The 21,146-nt window shown below is 40.2% G+C and overlaps 1 protein-coding gene and 1 long non-coding RNA gene across 3 annotated transcripts in view; one reads left to right on the top strand and one right to left on the bottom strand.

Moving 5' to 3' along the window:
• LOC116053504 overlaps positions 1–15,728 on the top strand; it is a 28,983-nt gene extending 13,255 nt beyond the window's left edge. The window contains exons 3-5 of the long non-coding RNA XR_004105861.2: positions 925–1,266; positions 11,936–11,938; positions 15,717–15,728. This is a non-coding gene — a long non-coding RNA (uncharacterized LOC116053504). The remainder of the gene's footprint in view (positions 1–924; positions 1,267–11,935; positions 11,939–15,716) is intronic.
• lrfn2b (leucine rich repeat and fibronectin type III domain containing 2b) overlaps positions 1–21,146 on the bottom strand; it is a 205,748-nt gene that overhangs the window by 56,198 nt on the left and 128,404 nt on the right. The window lies entirely within an intron of this gene.

Raw genomic sequence — 21,146 nt, 5'->3', positions numbered from 1 at the left:
CACCCAGAGGCACATGACGAATGAAGAACCGTGTGTGTGTGTGTGTGTGTGTGTGTGTGTGTGTGTGTGCGCGTGTGTACATTAACCGTATATTACTGTCTGTAGTTGCAATTTGACTGTCTGGCGAAAATGCTGCGTCATGCTTACTAATCAGTGGCCATGTTTGTAAACACAGAGGAGATTGCTTTGATCTCTCTAATCACCTAATGACCGTGTCACCTGTGTCAAACTGCTGCCATTAAGACACACAGAGAGCGACCTGTGAAAAGAACCGACAGAAGTAAAATGACCTCACTGTGAGCGCCAGAAGGCCTTTGTGAACATATTGGTATATAATTTGTGTAGATAAAAATAAAAAATGACTGAAATTGCAGTTTCAAAATACTCGTTTGCGTTTTGGCTCAAGAGTGGATGAGGATAAATAATATTATCGTCAATAAAAAATCCACTGACCATCTTGTCTCTCTGAGGCAGATAATTCCAAAACTATAAGTCCTATAGCTTACGTGAGCACATTGGCTGAAACTAGAAAAGAATACCTATGTTTTAACAAATAAATCATGTATGACAAGTGCAAATTTATTCTTTCTATTGTACTGCGATTTGTCATTGCACACTGATCTCTGTTTGTCTGTTTTACTGATTTGTGCTGGATATGACATTTTGGATGTTGACACGACACTGATTGAACCAATCAACCGTGCAGTAACTGTAATTAGTGTAATTAATAGGGTTGTAACAGTTCACAAAATTCACAGTTCGGTGCATTTTCGATACATCAAAAAGAAAGAAATGCCAGAGAAATTTACTTGCTTTTTACAATTTTTTTATTTAATAAAACTAACACAATCATAAAGTATGAACTTTTTTACTTTGAACAATGACAGAGCTATACTTAACCCATCTTCTGGGGTGTCTTCATAGCAGCATATGAAACAAAAACAGCTCCTTATAAAAAAAATATACACGTTACAATCAGGTAGCTTTGTGTAGCCCTTGACGTCCAGCTGTCAGAGCAACAGCTGGTGCTTCGGACAATTGGTTCTCTATTTGGTCTTTTGTTTTTTAGTACAAAGCAGGAATCACGGTCTGGCTGAAATGGGCTCGTGAAGGAATAGCGTAACAGGGCTCAATTACTTTAACCATGTTCGTAAAACCTGCATTTTCCACTACAGAGTAGGGTCTCGTATCCGCAGCTATAAATGTACCAATCGCCGCAGTGATGTCTTTTGCCCTGTTTGAATCAGTTGGAAATTGCTGCTTATAGTTTGTAGCGTGTGTGTTGCTTCTTGTTTTTGTCTAGTTGCAGTTATTGACACACTGAGGTGATGTCGGCGTAAATGAGTTGACATGTTTGTAGTATTCCCACTAGTGTAGCCTATTCTCATGTAGCAGATGCGACATACCGTTGTTGTTTTTATCCACCACTCTCTTGCCATCACCCTCATAACTTACAGGGAAACCAAAGTGGCTCCAAACGCCAGACCTGTTGGTTATTGGAGGATCTTCTAATTCTGGTCTGGTAAAAGTCGCATTAACGTTACTAGCTATATTGCAACGAGCTAGTTCAGCGTAGCATGCCTGACTGGAGTAGAATGTTTTTCTTTGGGAGTGGGAGGGGCAGACAGCATGTTGCCTGTTACGTCGTTTGTGCTGCTTTGTTGAGTGCAGTGGCACTGAGAACATTATATTTCACACAATTTAAGCTCCTTTTTTTCTAAATGAAATAGCATTAGTCCAACGAATCGTTCGGTTTGTAATGCGTACCGAACAGTTCAATACAAATACGCGTATCATAACACCCCTAGTAATTAAAGTCTTATTTTGACCTGCAACTTATCTAATAGAGAGAGGAATTAGGTATGGTATTACTTTACTATATATTTACACGGGCAGATAGACAGTCCCTCCAGGATTTCGCGATGTCGCGATCGCGCCAATTCACACAAAGTCATCCAATCACCGCAAATTTGGTGCGACTCGCGGGGCTGCTGCTCCGTTCCCCCCGCGACTGATGCGCGCACAAACACACACAATCACACACGGTGGCTGCAGGAAAAACCGGAGATGAGACGACACAATGACCTAAATTGAGGACAGCTATGTTCGTTATTGTAAAATCAATGATAAGTTAAAGTCCAATAAGTAATGTTACTTTATCAAACCGTATGAATGTGTGTCCCAGGCCAGGATAGGATAGGAATATATAAGCCACTGACACATATGTTCAGATTTGATTCATTCAATATATTATTATTTTTTGTCTTAAACCCACCAGCCATTTTCATATTATACCAACATTTACAGCATTCTGAGCCTTTTTGGTAAGGTTACATAGAAAATCTCAGCCCAGAGTAATTTTATTCTCCCCAAAACAAGTTTCCTTCCTCCAAGAACTATAAAAAAAAAAAAAAAATCACAACTTTTTTTGCAACTTTCACTGTTTCCCGCAACTTCATTGCAACAAACATACAAAAGACATCGCAACTTTTATCGCAACTTTTTACAAAAGCGCCCCCAAAATCAGGCATTTTGGGCCCCAACAATCTCAAAAAAGGCTGCGAAATCCTGGAGGGACTGGATAGATAGCGGTTAAGTCATAGCCTAAAGAACTCAGCAGGAGCACAGTCTGGCCTAAGTAAATTCCTCCCATGCAGCTTTGATGTATCTAAAAGCTAACATTAGAGTTTGTAAGTAAGATTTTGCAAGGAAAAGTTTTGCATAGCCTCCTAGTGACGTTCCTGCAACCGATGATTATATCCATTCTCGCTACCATTGTTTGTGTCAGGTCAGCACTGGTGTGTGTGTATGTTTTTTTTTTTGGCCAAACAGAGTTTGTGATGCAGTGATGGAGCACATGATTTACATGCTGAAGACGAAGCAATGTTCTCGGACGTTTTTCACAGTTTAAAAAAAAAAGACACAAATTGCAGTATGCAATACTTACAAGGTTGAAGTAATGCAAGGAGGATGCCGTGCCAAGTCTTTCAGCACCATCAATTTGATCACTCAAATAAAGGGCCGCCTTCCAGAAGTTTACAATCAATATCAGGCGCAAGCTACTAGCAAGCAGCTTAAACGCAAACAGCGGCGGCTGCAGCCCACACGTTAGCGAGTGTGCGGTGGAGGGAGAGAGAAAAAAAAAAGAGAGAGGGCGGGGTGTGTGTCAGTAACTATGAAATAAGCACAGGGCTCTCAAGTGTCACGCATTGAGCGTGACCGTCACTCATTTCGGTCTTTTGTCACGCACTCCCGCCACACATTGTATTTCTCACGCGGAAAAACTATTTATAATATATTTAACATGCCACAGCGGCCAAAATTTCTCTGGCGCGCCGCTCTCACTATGGAACCGGCAGGAATCAAGCGCGTCTCCCCTGGAGTTCTTAGTTGAGCCTGCCACTTATCAGCCAATCAAAAAAAAGAAAGTGCCTACACAATAGCCAATCAGAAAGCGTACAGACACTTCCCTAAACGTTCGCTCATTCAGAGACCAGAGACCCAAACGGGGCTCTGAGTCTGTCAGACGGTCTGAGATCTACCGTATCAGCAGAGCAATCATGTAATGCACAGCAGACTATGGCACAGGTAGATTATTTTCTGAAATATAGTGACTATTATGACTTTATTTTTCTCAAAATATCACGACTCCTCCAAATCTCAGAGAACACAGATACATTTTGAATGTGCACAAAGTTTTGAACATGAGCAGAAATCTTGCTCAAACTTAACACTATTACAGTCCAGGGGTTTATTAATAAATTAAAATGAATTAATGTATCATTGAAGTGAATAATTGTCATATGCACATTTAAGGAGGTTACTTCCTCAACAAAAGATGCAAAAGAGGAGGGAGGAGTAAATGATACTAGGCTACATGTGTGCTAGACTGTCACTCATGCCTGTCTTCAAAACTTGAGAGCCCTGTAAGCAGTAACGCTATAGCTGTGAATGTAGCAGTACAAAGTGTGTACAGTTTATTTGGTGAATAAATGCTACTACTCTTTAAAAACTAAGCCAAGTTCCTGTGTCTTGCATGCTAGCTGCTGGTTAAAGAACGTGAAGGAGGTTAGCCTCGGAGGCAGCGACAACTTCCCCACAAACTCTAACTTAAGGTGTGCTGTAATATGCAAAATTAGTGTATGGCGTCATTTGCTTCTAAGCGCTCTAAAAACCCAGGGAAAACCCTGATTAAAATAATCAGGGTTAAAAACCTTGTCAGGATATTTTGTTTTAAGATTCTTTTGGATTTGTGATCCAAATCTTTTCACAGATGTGAGTTAAACTGGGCTTTCATTAAGGTATACACTTGCTACAACACTGTAAATCCGAATTCGCTAACTCAACCTAAAAAAATTTTGGAAACGGCTTGCACTCAAAACTTTTAATTTAGTACAGTATGGTAACATTAAAGTTTTGAGTACACTAAACATAAAATAAATGTGTCACATGAGTGTTATCTGAAAGGAAATTTATGTCAGTTTAACATAATTTTTTTAGTTATGCAACAAAAATAATTAGTGTTTTCTTAACATATAATTCTACGTTATATTAACATAGAATGATCAGGTTACTTAATGTGTATTTATATGTTTATTAAACACAAAAAGTGATGTGTCATAACTTGTTAATTTTATGTACAAACAACAATTAAGTATTGTAATTTTAAAGTCAAATTAACATAATTAGTTTCATTATTCAGCTATTTCCCAATTTTCTCACTCTACTCAAATATTTTTTGGAAACGGCTTGCACACAAAAATTTTAATTTAGTACAGTATGGTAACATTAAGGTTTTGAGTACACTAGACATAGAATAAATGTGTCACAGTGAGTGTTATCTGAAAGGAAATTTATGTCAGTTTAACATAACTTTTTTTAGTCGTGCAACAAAAAAAATTAGTGTTTTCTTAACATATAATTCTACGTTATATTAACATAGAATGATCAGGTTGTTTAATGTGTATTTTTATATTTAAACACAAAAAGTTATGTCATAACTTGTTAATTTTATGTACAAACAACAATTAAAACAACATTACCACATCTATAGCGGAGATAGCATGAGTGTTTGGTTGTGGCCGCCCAAGGGCCCCATGCGAAATAGGGGGCCCTCTAAAGCTGCTGATCTTGCATCACTTTACACAAAAGGACCGCTTGTGAAGTGACACACCACAGTTTAATTGCAGAAGGAAGCCTATTACTGCTCAAAGTCTAATGCTGCAATACTCCAGCTCTTATCAAACGTAACAGTCACTTAACTCATGGTTACAAATGTAAATCAGCACAATGACACTTACCAGGCAACAAAAATTCTAAGCAGACACGTTTAATAAACGGAATTCATAAAGTTACATTTGTATTTCGAACAAACTGCGAACCTTTCAGCAAATTTTAACACAACTCTATTTACCGCCTTGCATCATGGGAATTGACCAGCCAATGAACCAATTGCATCTGACTGCAGTACGCAGATCGGGGTTGGGCTAAATGTGGGCGGAGCTAAACGTTTGACTTTTGAAAAGTACTTTCCATTTCAATTTGAGAAGAGTGAAATGCCAAATTCACAATTCACAAGTCGTTGACAGGTACTCCCTCCACCGGTGGCACTAGTGCTTTCTTGTTTGCCACAACACATGTTATATTTTAGTTGAAATTTGAATAGGCTATATCACTTATCTGCGGTGTATAATTAATTTATTGTGTCCATGCTTTAACTTTGCCGTGAAAGAAGACAGGTTATTTTAAACTCAAAAGGCAACTCTTTATTGTTGCAACACACACACACGCTTTTTTTTCAACTGATAACTTAACTTACATACCCAAGTTCAATCAACACATACATATCTGACAAAAAATTAAAATAGTCGACCCAATGAATAAATGCAAGTTTAACTTTCAAAAACTCATAAAGTTGAGTTCAAAATCCACAACTTGTATAAGCTCGTTCAGTTAAAAATAAGAAATAAGTGGACATAACTAAATGGGTCTGTACTTTTTTACAGTGTAGCTTTCACCCATTATTGCCTTCAGGTGGTCATATCTAGAATACCATGAGCTGTTATTGTGAAAAAAGTTATATGAAAAAAAAAAACCTATGAGGTAGGACAATTGATTCAAACGGTTTTATAACATGATTTGATGTTGAATTATTTTATTGATACAGTGGCACCAATATTGTGATAGTGTTGTATTTCTGAGCCAGAGTTACTGTATTCCTTTTTTTCCCTTTCTGGCAGTTGCACAGAAATTCTATGCTGTCCATTGAGCTTAACAATATATGCCATTTTAACAGTAAATTTGAATGTTGTATCAAATCAAACATAACACAAATTGTATGTATCCTTTCTATTCAAACATTTTAAATTAGACAAAGAAATGGAAGTTGTTCGCAACCTTTAAATTTAACGTTGCTTTGACTAGTTAAAACTTAATTATGTGTACTAAAACATAATACGTTGGTAAAAACACAAAACATTGTGGCAGTTTTATGGTAAAACAGCACAAAATATTTGTGTTCAGTATAACTCTGGAACTTATGTTGTAATTGTTTTTTGTTGTGTTAAGTGAACACAATATTTTCATTTTCTTGAACATGAAAGTGACCGCTTGTCATATGAACATAAAAACATTGAGTACATATTTTGACAACCATTTTTTAGGTTTACTTAACTATAAAAATATATGCTAAGTTCACAGTATATGTGTTGTTAATTGGCCTTGAACTAATTATGTGATGTTGACGTTATACATTTAAGTAGAATGAACTCAAAAGTCAAAGATTGTTGACTTAACATAAAAAAAATTATGTCAACCTCACATGGGATGTTTTGTGTCACATGAACATAAAGTTTTTATGTTGTTTTGACAATCCTGAACATTTGTGTGGACGTAACATTAAAATTTTGTCATGGATGGATTGGGGTTTACAGTGAAGTTATAAAAGTAGCCTTAAACATACACTGCAGTAACATGAGCTGTGTGGATTGTCCCTCTACCAGTGTTCTCTGCTACTTGTATCATGACCCTCATCATATTTACCTTCAGCTGCTGATAGAGCAACACTTGCTACATTAGCTGTGAACAAGGAAATGTGTCCGCTGTGCTATAAAAAAAAACAAAAAAAAAACTGACGCAGTATGCAATTGAAACAAAAAAGTGGAGCACTAGATCACTTAGCTTATCACTTCAAGCTCTGTAAAGACAGATTTCTGGTGCCGTCAAGCCACGGCATCCTGTATGCAGGCCCCAAATCTCTGTTTGTTTCCTCCAGGTGTCTCAGTGACACCAACTCTCCTCTCCCTGGCACATGGTGACTCATAGTGCTATGCTAGAGGGCCAAATGCTGAAAAATAATGGCTTCCTCTACAATTACCAACAATTATCTTCAGCTTGTGTGCCTGCTTGTGGAGACAGCTGCCACTGGGATCAGTCAGGTCTCTGCTGCTCAGCCTGCAGTGTGCTTGCATAGGATGGAAGATACATGGAAAGTCAAATATATGAAAAGCTTTAATTCACTGAGTACAGTGTGACCTGGTTAATAGGTGCTGACAAACTACAAGACAGTTACATGGTGACGAAACACAACAGGACTTTTAGTGAAATAGATGTACTGTAGGACAGCAGAGTAAGCCTAAACACACTACAGGTAAACGCTCTGAGAAACGTTTTAAAAGGGTCAAATTGGTTTATTACAACTTGAGTCTTATTTTCGTAGTTAGCCATCATAACCAACAACAAAAACACTGCAAAAGATGTTTCATATTAAAGGCTTTTTGGCAACTCCAAGGGCATAATCTGACCTTATCCTGGTAGTTTCACTGATGGTGGAATAAAAACAAAATGGCAAAAGAAGAAGCAACTGGAAATAATGAGGGAATGAGGGAAAGAAAACAGTATTTGTGTTAACAAGACCAAAATGTTTTCACACATGTAGTTTGTTTGCTCTGGTCCAAATCAGTTTATGGGTTTGAGAGAAAAATCCAAGCAAACCTTAATGCATCGCTACAAACCATGCAAGAGCGTTGTGTGTCTGGGGCGGGAGCAAGAAAGTAAATACAGGAAGAATGTTCTGTGTTCTGGACTAGTGCATATTTGTCACATCTCCATGTATTCATTAAAATCATTTTCCAGACATTATTTCAAGAGCAACTTTACTACGTCTACTCTGCTCCCCGGGACTTTGCTCTGCTCGGCCGGCATCTGTCTCCAACTTTAGCGGTGGCTGGTTTGACCACCAACACTGCCATCACTAGAGCCATGCTGCTATCATGGCTATAAAAAAAAAACTCAGAGCAGGTGAGTATGAATGATGACTCTATGGAAATTTACATTGTGTTAAATTCATCATGTGAGCTTTTAGTGTCCAGGTAATTCCACACCTCCATTTGTTTTAATCAGCCTTCATAAGCAACCAGCTTCTTCTTTTTTCTTGCTGGTTACAATTTGAAATTCACCATTTGAATATGAGAGAATTTAAGAAAACAATTTGTCAATAACTAAGGTAGCAGCTGTTGCGGGTCTGCAGTCAGCCAATGGCTTCAGAATTAGATTATGAAAACATACAAAATACTGACATTAAAAGATGTTGGTAAAAAGATGTACTGTGATGCTTGTCTCAAATAAAAGGTTTTGAAAAGAAAAAATGTCTTTGCTACAGCATTTACAGGAAGAAGCTCAGTTTTATGAGTATTTAACTTATAGGCTGAAATTTCTCAGAATCAGGATCATCCATATGAAGCACGAGATTTTCTGCATATCTGGACAATTTATGCTCTTCTCCAGGTCTCTGCAGTCTCTTGAAATGAGCCTCAGGATGGTGCTTAATTGGAAGGGGTTCAATAGCACTGGCAAAGAGGATGGGAGATAGGGGCCAGCCCTGTCTTGTGCTGCGATACAGTGGGAGATATATAGATTTATCATTATTGGTTTGTAGTCATTCCATAAGGGCGGAAAAAAAACATCCATGTTATTACACTTGTCCAAATTGAATAGGATTATGATATTAATAGTCCCACTCTATCCAAATGAAGTCAATATTTTGAATGAACTGAAACTCTGGCTTAGTTCCATTCTTTGTTCCTTATATGTGAAGTATTTGTGTCTATACCATGTTACTGCCAACCAGATGCTTTACTGTCCTATTTATTTTCGCCCTCTCCCTCTACTCCCCCCCGCCTTTTTTTTCCCTCCCATATTTACACCCAGTTCTCTCAGCATCAGCTCCTCGGACACAGACAGCTTCATCTCGACAGAGTGCAGCTGGCATTAACTCCTGTGACGCTGTGATTGCAGAGCTTACAGACAAGACAAATTCCTGTTCATTAGTTATACTTTCATTTACATCACAGGCATTTTGTTGATGCTTTTATCCAGCGTGACTCTTGACTTGCAAACATGTAGAAGAAGCTTAAATTCTTAGTTCTACAGCATTATCGAAACCACGGGTGCAGCAATAAGGCTAAACCTCAGGGATTATTTTTATGTGATAAAATGACAGATGTAAGAAAATCGGACATAGAAATAATGGAAGGGATTCTGATTGTGATTACAGTCCCCAGTCATATATCCTAGAATGCTAATATGCATATGTATCATCTACAGACAAGTTGAGTTTTGCATTGTCTACATTAATGTAAAATTCCAGTTTACACCACCAGCAGGTCAAAGTTCACTTATCCAGTGGGATATTTCAACATCTGCTGGATGGATTGGCTTAAAATGTTGTTCAGCATCAACGTCTGTCAGCTCTCCAGAAACGCAGCAATTTTATCACTTCTGCTTCCCAGATTGGCACATCTCGGCTACTGTACCCTGACTAATACTTTGTCTGTATATATACTTTGTAAAGTATCTGGTGTGTGCTATGGGCATCAAATGACATGCCTTGATGCGATGCATCACTACGTGAAGTGGCTGGTGTGGGTTGCACTTAGGTTTACAAGTACATGTGCACACATAATTATTTCTGAAGTGGAACTTGAAAATCTTGCTGACATAAAGTATATACACAAGTTACTGTTGACTTTTCTTTCTCCTCCCTTCTTTCCTCTGTATCTCAATTCCCATTCCCTTTAACACCGTTACAACTACATTTTAGTTTCATGCCTACATTGAGGCAGCGTGTGAGAGATTTTATGTCCTGTTTGAATGCCTCCTGAAATGCAGCAAGTGTTTATCCTGCTGCTCTCCCACTCATCCTCTGTCTCTGCTTGGACACGCTGCTTGTATTAAGATGGAGGGATTACATTTCTGCACCCCCTCGTACATGACAGACAAACCTCTAACTCAACAAGTCATTCAGAGGTTTATTTTTTGACAGCCTCAGCTCTGGTTTGATATTAAACTGTTGATCAGCCAGGAGTGATAATTTCACTTGTTCTCAGTGCACTGCAGAACTCAACTGCGGACCTACCTGAATGAATTAAATTGTCTGGAAACAATTTCAAGGTCCTGTCATGAGACTGATCGTGAATCTGATTTGTTTTACATGCACATCCTGCACTGATAGTATAATGTTTATTAAATTATTTTAGTTTTTTTGTAATACATAGTATTGTATCCAGTCAAACCAGAACACAGATACATATATAGGGTAACAGTGAAAACGCACCAGGCGCATAATCTGTCCGTTCATACGCATGGAGTGGCTGCGTTGGCCCGCATGCTGCAGCGATCGTTTCGGCGTTACCTCTATTTCTTGCGCGAGCGTATCCGTACGTACACACCGCCGCCGACTTGAGCTTCAAAGTTACAGGAAGTTGTTCATTTTCAATGGAAGCCAGCTTTTCTCAGCTGCAAGAAGCGGCAAATCCGTTGGCGTCGCGTTTTGGGCGTGTTGAGCAACCAGCGCGTCAAGCAGAGAGTTGAAATTTGGTCAACTTTATGGTAATGAGCTATGACGCGGTTCAGCGGCAAACGACCAGCAACCAATCTTAATCTAGACGTCCTTCGCGCTGGCTGATTACAGAGAAACATACGATGTAAACTTTCATTCCTACCAAAACATTAGCTCCGAGAAAATCGAGGAAAAGCTCATCATCGTTGTTGCTGGGTTCCCTTTAATTTATGATATGACTTTGTGACGATATCTAGTCTCATATCACGATATCGATATAATATTGAAATATTGCCCAGCCCTAGGTGTTAGTAAAGTAAAGTTAAGATTGAACATGATCGAACATAGAATGCTGCCACGTCACAGCGACCAAAGCGCCAAAAGCTTCCCCGTGCTTTTTGACAAGCGTCCTTGACAGGGCGGCCAGAGCTTCTTTTCAGCTCAAGTCGGCGGCAGTGTGTATGTACAGTAAGTGTCAAGCCAGGCAGGTAATCACATAGAGGAAGACCACAGTGCAGCCGGATACTTTACAAAAATAAAACACATTCAAAATAAAATACCTAGGTTCATGGTGATTTCTTGTCTTGGTCTTGACTTCTCACAGCGAGACACGCGATCAGGCACACGGAGAGAGACCGATGGGCCAACCCGTTCTCATTCCGAACTCGTAAAATAAGGACATTTGGACAGTGGCTGTCAGCGTCTGATGCGACGAAAAAGGCGTCTTTCAGCGTGTTTGTGTAACACACCGGGGCGAACAGCAGTTAAGATAGGATTTAGCGAGTAGTATGTAAGGGCGAATTTCCGCGTAAGGAGATTGGCTGGGGTGGTGGATGGGTCAAACACAGGACCCAGGAGACCGGTTTTCGCATCGTGAACGTTTTTTTCTTTCCGACCCGTTCTTCCCGCGTCACAGAACTGAACGCCCACCCATGACCCTTTCCTAAACCCAACCGTCCCGTTCTTCCCGCATGTAACGGAACCGTAAGCCCAACTACGACCCTTTCCTTAACATAACTGCGTCAAAAGGGACGGCAATAGTCACGACCAAGCGCGTTTACTTATAGCGCTAAAGGGACAGCAATAGTCCCGACCAAGTGCGTTTACTTAAAGCGCTAAAGGGACGGCAATAGTCCCGACCAAGCGTGTTTACTTAAAGCGCTAAAGGAGACTTTTAGCGTCAATGAGAACGACAAAGGCACCTGACCAAGCGTCCATATTTTACAAGATGGGTGTGAGAACCTGTTGGATGGACGGACAGAGAGTGACACACACACACACACACACACACACACACACGCTTCAGGAGAAACTCTCCCAGCTTGGTGTGCCTGACTCCACCTGCAGGTGGATCACTGACTTCCTGTCTGACAGGAAGCAGCATGTGAAGCTGGGGAAACACGTCTCCGACTCACAGACCATCAGCACCGGATCGCCCCAGGGCTGCGTTCTTTCTCCTCTGCTCTTCTCCCTGAACACCAACAGCTGCACCTCCGGTCACCAGTCCGTCAAGCTTCTGAAGTTTGCGGACGACACCTCCCTCATCGGACTCATCTCTGATGGAGACGAGTCCGCCTACAGGTGGGAGGCTGACCACCTGGTGACCTGGTGCAGGCAAAACAACCTAGAGCTCAATGCTCTAAAGACAGTGCAGATGGTTGTGGACATTTTAAAGAACCCAGCCCCACCTGTCCCCATCACCCTCTGTGGCTCCACAATTGACACTGTGGAGTCTTTCCGCTTCCTGGGAACTACCATCTCCCAAGATCTCAAGTGGGAGCTGAACATCAGCTCCCTCGTGAAGAAAGCACAACAGAGGATGTACTTCCTGCGGCAGCTGAAGAAATTCAACCTGCCAAAGACAATGATGGTGCACTTCTACACAGCCATCATTGAGTCCATCCTCACATCCTCCATCACCATCTGGTACGCTGCTGCCACTGCCAAGGACAAGGGCAAGCTGCAGCGTGTCATTCGGTCAGCTGAGAAGGTGATTGGCTGCAATCTGCCGCTTGTGACCATCGCATAGAAATACGCGTCCGGTAGGAATGGCCAGGCTCAGGGATCAGGCACGTATCTACGCTCGCGTACAGGCAAAACACTGAAACAATTTCAAATAATGTATTTTTTGTCTTGATAAAAAATGTCCTACTGTAGGACATGTTTACTAACACTGATATGCCAAATGATGGCATTTCTGAGTAGCCAGAAATCTCAAATTATTAACAAATGACATGCCTAGTTATGACTATCCGAAAAGCCGGTACTTAAAGGAGTGAAAACTACGCAAAAACAGCCATGGGTTGAAGAGAAGGAGATCATGGTTAATACTTCTGTTTTCATGATTAACCATGATATTTTATGCTAAAGACACAGGTTATTATGAAACCTTAATTTTCCTTTAAAGCTTTAGTGCGTAACTTTTTGATATTAATGAACGTCCGTTACATTCAAGCCATTGCCAAATGAGTTGCTACAAAGCTAATCTAGACTATCGGCTCCACACAACTCTCTCTGTATTTGTCAGCATGACTATGTTCAGAAGATTGTGTCGTCCGGCGACTTTCGCGCGCAGAAGCTCGAGTGAAGATAATTACCTCTTCTGAAGAGTCCATGTTTTTTTGAATCCTCTGTGTCCTCCATGGCTACTAGCAACTGTGTGGAGGAGGGGTGGGGATGATCACGTAAGGCTTGTATCATGTGAACGCGCCGACAGTGTTGTCGTCATTCCTTAGAATTCTTCATGGGGGGCGACAGAAACTATGCACTATAGCTTTAAGCCGATCAGGTGAAAGATGTTTTGCTGTCTAAATATTTTTGCATGAACAGCAAAGCTAAGAATCCTGCAGCTACACAGCGCTGCTGGCATCAAAAACTAATACAAAGATAGAGGCACAGTGTCATGCTTCAATAAGCTATTTACAGATTTACACAGGAAGACAAAGCACTTTCAAGGCCTTCATTAGTGTTTATGACTTTGCCCACCTTCACTTTCTGTTTCGTATCATTGATATGGTCAACAAATAGCGATGGTGAAAACTGAACATTTCTGTATTCATAGAGATCCCTTCATAATTTCATAAAACCAAAAATATTGCACACACTCAATTAAATTTTACTGTAGAACAAAAACCTCTAAGCAGTGCCTTGAATGCCAAATTCAAATCTCGGCCTAGTAAACAAACATTTTGAACTAACAATTTGGTTTGGCCCCGGAGACAAGGAAGAGGGAGACTGATGTTTGCTAATCCTGATAACACTCTCTGTTGTTGTGGTTTTGGTTTGGGAAAAAAGATGAGAAAATCCCAAGGATACCTGCAGTAATAATGCGTCTGTTTTGGACAGTAATGATAACGCTGATTAAAGCAACTTTGATTTATGTATCACTCCCATCGGAAAATGAGAGCGAAATGTGATATGGGACTATTGCCCAGGGTGAAAACAACCGCAGCCACAACATTGGCTGATTCACTTGGATGATTAGAGGAGGGAAAGAGGATGTACGTGTGTGTGTGTGTGTGTGTGTGTGTGTGTGTGTGTGTGTGTGTGTATGTGTGTGTCCATTTTGAAACCAAGCAGATAAACCTAAAGATGTATGGTGGCCAAGCCATCATTTTTAGTTCCTGAGAAGTAGGAGGGTTTTAATCTGACAAGATCAAGTAATATGCCAGTTCCTTAATAAAAAAAAAAGCATATCTGCAACTACCCTGTCCAAAGAAAGAAGGGAAATGCAACTGAAATGGAAATTTTCTGCTACTTCAAACACCCTTTTTTCATGTTCTGTGCTCTCCTTTGAGAAAGAAATCAGTACTCCAAAGGTAGAAATGTATATCTGCAATGGATTCATCACTAGTCAAAACTTTCATTTAGATGTCTAACAATATTTTGACTCGTGAAAATTGAAATTGAGATATCTCTAATTACAAACTACAGACTAGTAAAAATGGCCCATTGAGTTGTATGGTGAATCTAATTAAAGATATCTATATTTAAATTTTGACTGTATGAAATGTGATTTCCAGATATCTTTACATAAAATGATGACCAGTCGCAACTCTAATTCAAGATTTGTCCAGTGTAGTTCTGACTAGTACAAATGTCAACGTGAAAAATGGGCCTTGCAGCCCACGTCCACACAGGATGGTGGCGACAAGGACACACTGAGGTTGGGTGGTGATGGGGTGAAGACACAGCAAACCACAAACGTGGATTGTGGTGAAAAGGGCAGATTTATTTACAGTGCTATAAAATATGTCATCCGGCACACTGCCAACAAAAAAGACTTCCGAACAAACAAACTAAATTTACCCACAGGTTTCTCAATTTAAAAATTAAAAAAATTATAAAAATGATCTATCATAATAATTCTCCGTATACAACCTCTCTGCAAGTTGACAATCTCCAGACTCTCTCTCCCCCTGAGGGCAGAAAACCCTTGCTTTAAATAAAGTCCTTCAATTAAGCTAATTGGTAGAAACCAACGTGACAGGGTGTTTTGTTATGTATATTGATTCAGCAGATATTCTATCTATCACACACATCAGTGTTTCCCACACATAGACTAATGTGTGGCGGTGCGCCTCACCATCAACCGCAATGCCGCTGCACATTGCATTTCGTTATTAATTTTTTTTTTAAACGCTATTTAAAACACGTTTAGCTGCATTTCCTTTCCCTGCTCTCCTCCGTCTCTCTGTCACTTGTGTCTCGCTCACATACACACAGCTCCTCCCACCGTGCACACAGTGTCTGTCTCCATAAAGGAGAGAAGACGGCTGGCGAAAGTTCACGAAAGGTTGGTATCTATCTCGTGAACAACTTTACACAGTCACACATAAAGTGCTATAAAAATTTTATATTCTGAATACAATGTTGTCAGTGTGTTAATGTTGGAGTCCCGACCCGACTCTTAGCAAACAAGCGATTGCGCCTGCTTTAGAAAGTTAACTAGTCGCAAGTTTGCAGTAAAATGCAGTTGGGATGTCGAGGTCAAAACAATATATGTAGCAGCTGTGAATCAAATAAACGTATTATAAATAATGTTATGTCATTTTTTACTCTTACACTGAATGTTTGCTGCTTCAATCCAGATGAGTATTGAAAAGTATTTTCCGCGACTGAAAAAGGCACGTGTTGAGGATAAGGACCAGCCTGAACCGGAGGTATCAGTCTGAAACAGAGCTGAACAGTCCGACCAGTGTAATTAGTTATGTTATTAATTTGTTTACAATATTTTCAGGCTTCAACCAGTGAAAGACAGGGTCAGGGAGAGAAAGAAATAGATTCGTTAGGCATTGAAGTAGGAGAGGAGGACAGAATCCAACTTGTTACGAAAATAAGTACCCTAGCCATTGTCATGGGGCTCGTGTTCCTTGGGGAAACAAAGTGATGCCGGACCAGGAAGTTAAAGTAAGCGCTATCAGTGTATTGTTCGTGTTTGCGTGCACAATGTATGGACTAACAGAATGGAATGGGATATGGAGCAGAATCGACGGGTACCGTGTTGTTCGCTATGTGGTTTGCAGATGTTTGGTGAGTAACTGAAAGTTGTGTAAATAACGATCGCGCATGAATTAATCACATCGCGGTTGCCGGCACCGCGTATAATTACAAACACTAAAAGCTAAGTGTGTGTGTGCGTGTAAGTGTGTTTGTGCGTGTAGGATAAGGTAGTCAGTTTAAATGTCTCGGGGAATGTCAGGCGAGTTGGGGAAAAGGAGAGGCTACCTTTTCACAGTCAATTATAGCTATCTTCAATTTAGCACATTCACAAACATTTAAATTGTTTCCAAATCTCAAACTAAGATATTACTAGTCAAAACTCAATTGTGAATATTTTAAAAAGATTTAGATATTCTTAAAAGGACATCTACAATGACAGCTTCAGTCGTTTCAGCAAGTGCTCCCAAACTACATATGTTTCTTTGTTCAAGTAATAACCCCTCTACCAGCTCCCAATGGGAGCAAAAGTGGAAGTCAGGTGACATTATTATAGAGTGACAAAGTCTGCATGGGGAGGAAGTTGGGGTGGATGAATGGGTCAACAAAATGCCCGAGACAGCCATTTTGTTTCTTCTTTCTGTTAGCCAGTCAGCGATCCTTCCATAACCTTAAAGAACCAGAGTGTAGGATTTAGGAGGATCAATTGGCAGAAATGGAATATAATATTCGTAATTATGTTTCATTAGTGTATTAACCTGAAATGAAGAATTGTTGTGTTTTTGTTAGATTAGAATGAGCCCTTCATTTCTACATAGGCAGCGGGTCCTCTTCCACGGATTCTGCCGTGTTGCAACGCCATGTTTCTACAGTAAACCCAGAACAGACAAACCAAAAACTGTATACGAGCGGACCTTTCACATTTTTACGTTACTTGAAGGCCACCATAGGTTCTACTACATGCTTGGAAAGGGACGGGTTGAGGGGAGGGGTATTCAGTATTCAGGGGTATGCAACCTCACCGCTCAATGTCACTAAATCCTACACACTTCTCCTTTAACCAAATGGTCATTATTGTAACTATGACAACGAAGCTTCTCTAACCTTAACAGAGCCGTAATTTAAACCCAAACCATGATCTTGGAAGTTACAAACAATTTATTTTCTTACTTAATTTAGAGAATTTGTTGCTAAATTCCTTTGGATATATTTTGAACTCTACAGTAATTTGGATTAGTCAAAATTAACTTGGAAATGTGTTAATGTAATCAAAGGGAAACCCATTACATGGTTCCAACTTGGACAACACAAACACATGTGCTGCACAGTACGGAAGAGAAAAGTGCAATGTCAAAGTCACTTGACTCCAGACAGTTAGATGGCTAATTAGCTAGTACTCTGTAGCACAGTGAACAGCTTTAAAAGTTGAAAAATGTGAAACTAAATGGCATGGTCCTTATTCTTCAGCACCACTGCTAACACAACACTCTCTGTCCTTGGCTTGTAGGTTATCATTGCAAGTTGTTTACACTGTGTCTATGTGACCCTGCTGGCTCAGCTGTCAATGAAATGCATACACTGCCCACCCACTCAGACAGTAGAGGAGCATTTCTAAATATCAATAAGACAAACTATTATCTAGATGTCCTTTTTTCCATTCAATAATGGAACACACGCGCACAAACACACATGCACACATAAACACACACACACACCCCCCAACAAACATACTTTGATGTCAGCAAGCAACACTCTGGTCACACTGAATCACATGCAAATTGTGAAATATAGTTCAAGGCACTCTGTAACATCCATTGTGTTTTTGTAAATGCTGTTCTAACCATGCTACATTTTGCATCTCACCGCCTTGGTAGTCAGCAGACTGTAAAATGATCTGACTTATTTTAGCCATACCCAGACAATGCCCACATGGCCTGTGTGTAGAACTACTCATAGCAGTTCAAAGACAGAGGCTGGTATTAGACCAGGCAGACACACACAGTGTTTCCATATGGTGGTCCCCGAAGAGAGAACATATCTGCTGCTACGCCAGACTGTCTCTGTTATCTGGTCTACTGGCTACTGAGCTGCTGTACACATCAGCACATTACACCATATTTTCTGCATTCACATTCATGGTCAGATGCTTAGTTACAGCAACAGGAAGTTGGAGCACGTTTTTTTTAACGGACTATTGCAAATTGTTAAATAGTGGCCTTTAATTATCTTAGCTGCAGAGTAAACAATGACTTTCTTTAAAATACGCTTATATCATGCTAAGTTACTTAAAGTGCCGAGTTACTTAAAGTTATGAAAAAAACACTTTTTCTGGGATTTGGGGTGTTATGTTGTGTCTCTGGTGCTTCCACACACATACAAACTTTGAAAAAAATCCATCCATGCTGTTTTGAGTGAGATACGGTTTCTGAATGTGTCCTGCCTTCAGTCTCTGGGTGAGCTGTTCAAAATCGGCATGGCTTGTGACGTCACAAGCCGAAACGAGCAGGCTAACCGCAACCATTAGCTCGTAGCGTTAGCATTAGCTTGCTAACGCTAATGCTAACGCTAGCATGCTACCTCGTTCTCAATAGACGGGTTTCCTGTTTACAAACATTACCGGGTGCGTGCGCATACCAGGGGCAGAAAGCCAGATTGGTGAGCTGGTCCACTACTGCAACAACCTTAAGCTTTCCTTATTGTTTGTATATAGCTAACTGCTGACTCAATAAAACGTGATTTTAGTTGGATCTGTTTATCTGTCTTTAATTTTGCCGTGTTACTGTGATATATATGTATGGCTATAATTATCATTTTAGGCTAATGTAATAGCCAATGTTAGCAGCAGGGGTACCCCTGAGTGTTACCCCTATGGTTTGTTTATGCGTTAAAATAATGGCCAGGATTTCCGGGAAAAGGTACGATATGTGTGTCTCCATTTTAAAACATCACTGCAGGTTGACTGTTTTTAGCAGCAGAGGTTGATTGTGGGCGAGAGGGCGACAACACTGTCGTGGTTAGCTCGCCGAAACTCTACTGCAGCTGTCTCGGCAACGTTAGCTAATGTCCGCTAGCATATAGGCTAACTATAGCCAGTTAGCTTTGTGTGTAACGTAAAAAAAAACACCCATCTCGTAGGAGCGAAGCTTAATATTTTATTCAATAACATTATGGTACAAAAGGAGCACTAACGCCACAGGTCTTATGTTGACAACGTGGACGCAGATATAAGAAACTATAGTACAAAGGCAGTCGTAATATTTACCTAGCTAGCAGGCTAGGCTAACGCTGTTGCGCTAACGTTAGCAAAACATCGGCGTAGCTTTAGCTAGCAGTCTAAACTTATCTCGAGTACGGACCTTTAACTATCTACGGTCCGGACTCGAGTACTACAGCCCTGACAGGTAGATATCACTTAGCTGAACAACTGAACAAGCTGCAACTTTTCTGATTGATACAATGGGAGCCTCTTGCATATTACCCCAATCTGCCCTTCTTATGGCTTGAAGCCATAACCTCCGCCGGTTTTTGCCAAAACCATGCTTCCCCCTAGGTATGTTAAACATCAGGCACCCATCACTGTCTCTGTTTGTACAATTTACCAGGCAACAACTCCTTGGCATTTTGACTTACACTATGCTGCTACTACTACTAGCTACACGAAACACGTCTTCTTTCTGCCCCCGGGTTGCGTGCGCAAGTAGTGATGACATTGCAGAGAAATCCATGTATAGCAAAGCACTGCTACAACACACACAAGTTCACCATAATCTACAGAAGAACTACTTACATGTGCGCCCTCATTTAGAAGTCTCCCAGCTAATCCTGCCTTGTAACTGACCGAAGTTGTAGAAACAGCCTTTCTTTGGAGCTAGCTAGCTGACATGATCTACATCTGAGCTACTGCGCATGTGCAGTGCAATCAAAGATAGTACAGAAGAAGAAGAAGAAAAGAGGTCTCACTCTGTAGCTAAAACAGAGACCAGCTGAAAAGAGGATCTGCAGCAGTGAGAGAGAGCACTGCAGTACAACAAAAATATGGTGTTTTTTGAAAATTAAACCATGTAAACCTATTCTGGTACAACCTTAAAATACAATTATGAACCTAAAAATGAGCATAATATAGCTGCTTTAAGTTAGTAATTAGTAATAGTAGCTAGCAGTTAGTTTCACTTTAATTTGTTTTCTTGCTGGTAGTGCAAACTCAACACTTTCTTAACTTGATAAATTCAGAATAATGTCATTGTCCACTTCAGCCCAACTGCAACTGAATGTTTTTAAATACTGATATGTCATTATTAAATCAAATTAAATACTATATTGTATTATTTTAAATATTTGAGAAGTCAAAAAATCAGATATATCACACACACAAAAAATCGCAAAATTGTAACCACTGAGCGGAAAAATGTTATTGTTGAAAAATAAACTTGTCAGTGCTCTCTGGTAGACAGACTATACAACTTTTTTCAATCAGGCACCCCTTTTGTGGACAAAGACATTTTTGATGCTGGCACTGAGTACATAGCAAAAAAATAAAAAATAAGTTGTCCATGATTCTATTGAGAGACTTCCAGCTGACAGCGGAGTCTGTGAGCATCACTGGCCGGCCGGCGAACAGGCAATCCCGGCCGCCACCAGCTGGCTGTTACGTCAGACTGGAGCTTCTCAAGTCCGACAACATCGGAGAAAATGTGCAATTGGCCATCAATTTTTGTAAAACTACCCTTATTCTTTGAAAAATTTGAAAATTGTAAAAAAGTTTCCAGTTCTTGGCTGCTGCTACTATGTCAAACTCCCGATCTAGATTCTAGAATCGATTGCTTTTTTACAATTTTTACAGACCCCACTGTCAGCTGGAAGTCACTCAATA

This window comes from Sander lucioperca, chromosome 19 (assembly GCF_008315115.2).
Source record: "Sander lucioperca isolate FBNREF2018 chromosome 19, SLUC_FBN_1.2, whole genome shotgun sequence".
NCBI lineage: Eukaryota > Metazoa > Chordata > Actinopteri > Perciformes > Percidae > Sander > Sander lucioperca.
The sequence above is the reverse complement of the archived record's forward strand: the minus strand, read 5'-3'. Positions and strand labels throughout refer to the sequence as shown.